Genomic DNA, 6,128 nt, shown 5'->3' with positions numbered 1-6,128 from the left:
TGGGTTTGAGCCAAAAGCTCAACCACAGGTTTTCCAAAGTGAGACATTTTGTAGTGTCATGTAGCTCCAAGGCTGATTCCTCATTCAGTTTCTCACATTAATTACAGTCTGGGGCTGAAGTCGGCCACTGACACACAATTTACTGACTAGTTGTGTCACTGAAGTGAACAGGCTGCTGTGGCTGCGTTGGGTTAATGAGAGAAGCACATGATTTTCTGCAAGATGCATTGTGAAGGGACAAAGCATCAGTGATCGCTTGCTCAGTGTTGCAACACGTCGCCTGATGCCTTTTGTCTTGCTGTGCTAATGTGGGTCAGTGATATTGCTGAGCCCATAAACAGTTGGTGTCTGTGCAGATTCATGGCTGTGCTGCACAGAACACAGGAATAGAAACTCTGAAATGAACCAGTGTAGCAAGGATAATGGGTTTAATATGAACATTTATGTAGTCTGTTGTAAAATGAAGTCAAATGTTGCCACAACTTTTACCAAGTAACTGACTAAACTTAATGTGCACTGCAGAAACTTGGCTCAAAAGGAAAACTTGGGCAAGTACTTCGAAATCAATTCCCTGATAAAGGAATAGGACAGCTTCACTTGCTAAGATCTTTAGAAACATCTAGTGTAAGGAACCCACAACATCTTAAAACGAGCTAGACTAAAAAGTGCATTTATAAGATGCAAAGCAGTTTTGTACTTGTCAGTGTTGATCAAACAGCTTTATAATTCTAATTCCAGTTTCAAGCATCAAGTTACTCAGACCAAGTGGCAAATTCTATTAAGATAAGGACAAAGCTTCAATGAAATGTTCTAACAAAAGAAGCATCTCTGATTCAGATTTCACTTTACGTTTATGTAGGTATGTAGGTCTAAATCCACTGAGAACTCTTAAGTTGGAGCCAAAAGATATTCAGCTGAGCATAAAAACTGAAAAGAGTTCATCTGGTAATTCATACAAAAATAAATGTAAAACCAAGCTGTGGCTCTAGGGGGGGTGGGCGGTGCAGGCTGCCAGGAACAGTGACTTCCAGGTGTCTGGTCACCAGGAGGCAGCCAGCAGAAACTCCAGAAGGTCACCACCCGTAGCCAAGAAGAGGTTGGCATACAGGAGAAGCCCCCAACGGCCTGGCGTTACTCTACACTTCTGTTTTCGTATGGATTAAACCAATCAGATGTAACAAGTTAGTATGTGAGCTTTAGAGGTGCTGACAGGACAGAGGACGCCTCGCAGCTTCTCCCCGTTTTCTGGATAACCTAAACTGTGCCCTTAAACAGAGACATGGGACAAACAATTCCTTTAAGGTAAAGCACTTTAGATGTTTACACGCATCATGGAGACGTCTGGTCCTCACCCCCGAACATGCAGAGTAAAGCTAAATGGTCGTATACAGCAATGAAGTGCACTACACTACTTCCCATTCTGACACCAGTGATATCACTGGGAGCAACCTGGGGTTCAGTGTCTTGCTGAAGGACACTTTGACAGGTGGAACAGAGAAGCCGGGAATCAAACTGCCAACCCTCCTGGTTATGAGATGATCCACTTTACCTCCTAAGGCACAGCCGCCCCTCTCGAGCCATAAGTGACTATCTTCAGCAACAACAAGAACAAGGAGTCCCTGATGTCGGCGCCATGGAGTCGGGTTGGGCTCATGTGAAGAAACCGAAGACACCTAGATGTTCCAGAGAACAGTGGCAGGTCCTCCGAGACCCTGGAACAACCTACTGCACATACCACGCACCTGGAAACCCTGTGCTCAGGAGAACTGGGGAGGTTTCAGATACAGCGTGGCCACACCAACTGCTGATTTTTGTGTTTAAACAGTGCTGATATTCAGTGGCCAACTGTGAAAACTGGTGCACTGACAGCCACAGTGCACTAAGCTCTCTATCAGTTACTGGATTTCATCGAGCAAACTACAGCTTATGAGGATCTTTGTCGTGACATCCTTGTTTTATGTCCACAGGAAGGCAGAGGCAGCAAGCGCCCTGAGGAGGGACACGCCAACACGAAAGTCGCCTCCAGCCTCATGGAAAAGCACTGAAGGCCTTTTCATGCTGCTGCCAACAAAAGAATGTGAGCGCCGCTGTGCTGGCGTAGCAGCTCGTTCACTGGAGCTCATGAATCTATCAGCAGTGCTTGAGATCCTCAGTGTCAACATGATTCATCTCACCCCGCGCAAGTGTGGGTTTCAGTGTCTGTACCACATTGTGAAACGGGCTGTGGAGCCAGTCACACTGATCACACATGCACACTGCCTACACAGCACATACTAGCACCTGACAGCCCACAGATGTTGACCAGCTTCGGGCTGCCTCTCCGTCCCCCGCAGGGCGTCCCAGTCACCGCAGAGGCCCCACTCCTGGGGGACGAGCTGGGCTTGACTCCAGGTTCTCTCCTCACCCACAGAGCAACCACTTTCTGGGGAAATGGAAATCTGATGAACTTGTTTAAAGGCTACACCTATGCCACGCTGAGACCGGAGTTATTTTATGATACAGATATGTTTATCTGTCTCCTGGGTGTTTGTGTACAATCACTGTAAACAACTCTATTTACCTCCGCCAAGGAGCTTAAGTTTTTGGCTCTGTGTGTGTGTGTTGGTTAGCAGGATTACGGACAAACGGCTGGATGGATCATCAGCATACTCGGTCCAGACTTTGGTGGGGACCGGCCCTAGAAGTGAATAGCTTTTGGCTGAAAAAAGATCAAAGGTCAAGGCTTCAAAAAATCTCCATCTTTAACATGGGAAAACAATTTAAAAATTCAAATCTTGAAATGGTATTGAAATCATTTGACACACACAGGGGTGGTAATGTCTGTCACCAGGCCAAATTTCATCGGGATCTGATCTTCCAGCCATTTAAACTTAGCACTGAAAACCCCATTTAACGCATATTTTCTGCCATAACTCAGCCTATAATGAAGACAGAACCCTGATACGCTCAGGTACGATGCACAGTGTAACTGCCTATCATACCGTAAAAGATGGTCCAGATCCGATCTGGATTGAGGGTTTTAGGAAACATTTTACGCTGTTCTGGATCTTATTTTTCACAATGGACCCATTTACATGAGCGAACGTTGTGCCTTGGCAGAGGTACATGCCCTCTCTGAGTGCAGTGTCAGCTATTTTTATGTTAATCTACAACATATTCTCAGTCACCTTTCAGATTTTTAGTTTATCTGTATGTAAATGTATGAATACTGTAGGCTTAGATCCTTGTTTACTCATTTACTCTTCCCTAGGTAACAAACACCGATGTTGGACAGTCTCATGCTCTGCCAGCCTGATGCAGCACCACATGAAATGCCATGTAATTACCTGACCAGATGGTTTTATTTGAAATATCACATCTCCCTCTGTCATTTTCTGCCAGGCGTGCTTACGTCTCAGTGTGACAAATCACAGCGCTGACTCCCGGACAGCTGAGAATGAGATCTCCACTCAGAGGAACCGTCCCGCTGGCGAACCTGAGCTCGTTGTTTGCTCTTTACTGACGTTGTACCACATGATTCCTGGGTATTGGAGTCCAAAAATTTCAAACACTTGTTGCTATTGGAGCTGGCAGCATGCCTGGATTTAAACTGCACTGCCAAGCGGCACCTGGGAGCAACGGAGCCCTAAACACAGGACCTGTAGTGTATCAGATTTAACCCAACATGCTGTAGGAACTCCAGCAATTTGGAAGATGTAATGGCATTTTATTGTTTTACATATCATTTTGTTAGTTTTTAACATATTAAAATACACACTGAGCTAATAGTGTGAACATGATCACTTTATTTCATGTAAGCCAACTTAAACCAGCAGCGATGTTAAAGCCCAGCTGTGCCCAAATATGGCCTCATGGTGCAGTTAGCACGAGACAGGTTCTTATTACTGTCAGGAGAGCATTAATGCTTTAGTTCTCAGTGGCTGTGTGTTGGTGTTAGATTCAAAGTGTTTCATAATATTTCACATACCTCATTTACACACATCTAGGTACACAATGGTGGAAAGTAACTGAGTAGAGTTACTCAACTACAGTAAGTAAATACAACGATGCAGTATCAGTACTTGTGTATTTTCATTTTCTGCTCCTTCATACTTTGACTTCACTATGTTATGTTATGTGATGTCTACCACGATGCATCAGTAATTATAACATGATATTCATTCATGTGAAATGTGCATAATGAGTACTTTTGGTACTTTAAGAATATTTTGATGCCAGTGTTTTTTACTTTAAGTAACATTTTTAATGCAGGATCTTTACTTGTAACATAGTACAATTCTACTGCAGTATTTACTTTATTTAGTTACTTGTACTCAGTTACACAATGTGAGTACTTCTTCCACTGCTACAGGTACAGGGCCAAAACATTATGGAGCACTTTTTAATATAGTACGGTCCAAAACAACACCATACAATACAACCATAAATATATCCAAAAACCTTTCTGATAAGATGTTGACAGTGGTTACAAATAATATATTTTATTTTACATCCAGTAAATTGCATTAAAATACACAGGTGTTTCTATTTGTCTGTTGTTTTTTTTATACACCTTGTCTATTTAAAGCAGTCATGTCAACATTTGAAATGATGCTTTATGAGCTGCTGAACAGCTTGATATTTAAAAGACCACCTATCACGTAAACACAGTGTTAAACAGTTTAAGAGCATTTAAAATTTATTGTTGCACATGGTCACAGATTCCTCAAGGCACGGGGCGTAACAGAGTGTAAAGTACAGGTGGCGCCTTCCCGGGAACATTGTGTCATGTTTACTCTTCCTCTTTAGTTGTTCTGACATGGTTTTGCCGAACTCTTCTTTGCCTCATCAGATTAACTTAATAATAATATGCATTAGTTCGATGTGGATAAGGTTTTTAAATAAACTATTACGACTGATGGCAAATGAAACAAAATAGCTCTAAGAGACACATGATGTGTAACAGCAGCGTATTCCCAAAAAACTAGGATATTTTGAGATGTTGCTATGCTATTCACAGCGGTGTAGTTGGGGAGTTATTTAAGCCTCACTACAGTGTTTATCTGGCTGGTGTGTGACCTTGGTGGGACGCTGCCTCCTCTGTAACGAATGCACTGCTGGCTTCAAACTCTGGCATCTGACAAGTGGGCGTTGTCTCACTTTTGACATTTTAGCAGGAGCTGGCTGGAAGCAGGCCGCTGCCAGGGGGAAATCATGACAGTGGCTCCCTTGCATTAATAAAACTGCTCCAATTGTCATTGATTGGAAATCTGTGCCAGATCATGATTTTGGTGCACAGATGGGCTGCATGAAAATCTTTGAAATAAGAGCTGATGAGCAGAGCAAGAAGCATTGCAGGAATTCACTGTTACTGAGTCACTGGGTTGTTCATTTTTAAATGGGGCGTCTCTTCTGGCTCAAATAGACCTGGCTGAGATCGTACAGCGTTACAAACCTTAAATAAGCTTCTGTTATAGAAAAGGAAAATGTTTTATAAACTGGCATGTATGTGCATCTGTGAGTGTACGTGGCAAGATAAATACCTCAGTAAAACATCGATAAGCAGCCTTGGGAATGGTCCGAGTGCTTCTCTGGTCCTCTTGAGAGTTCAGCTAGCAACATGAGCCTGGAAATGTTTAAGGATTATTGACCCTGCTGTTTTATTATTCTTTTTCAGTACAACTCCTTTCATTTTTTGTTAACATTCAATGAATACACCTGTTTAACAGTCTGTTAATAAAAACCTAGCCAGTGTTAAATCCCCTCTGTTGCGTTGCCTGCTTGTATACTCAAGAGTTAATTAGTGACTCTTCTTATTGATGTTGCCATCATTTCCTTTTTCTTGGCTCATCTGGTGGAACAATGGTTTCATCATTAATTGTACAGATGAAATGAATGTGTTCCAGATTCCCATTCCTGGGATGCTTTTTAAAATTCTTTTTCAGTACAACTCCATGCTTTGGGCCATTTTCTGGTGATCCTGGCAATGAAGACAAACCAGCTGTCTTTCACAATGTCAGCCACAGTTTTGTCAGCACAAATACTGATCATAACTACTGCATCAAACTTGTAACAGGGAGTCTGAGCATGTGTGTGTAGAGTATAAAAACCTTTGGAATACTGCACTGTGTGCTATTATAAGGATCTAC

The sequence above is a fragment of the Monopterus albus genome, unplaced genomic scaffold (genome assembly GCF_001952655.1).
Source record: "Monopterus albus unplaced genomic scaffold, M_albus_1.0 scaffold309.1, whole genome shotgun sequence".
NCBI lineage: Eukaryota > Metazoa > Chordata > Actinopteri > Synbranchiformes > Synbranchidae > Monopterus > Monopterus albus.
The sequence above is the reverse complement of the archived record's forward strand: the minus strand, read 5'-3'. Positions refer to the sequence as shown.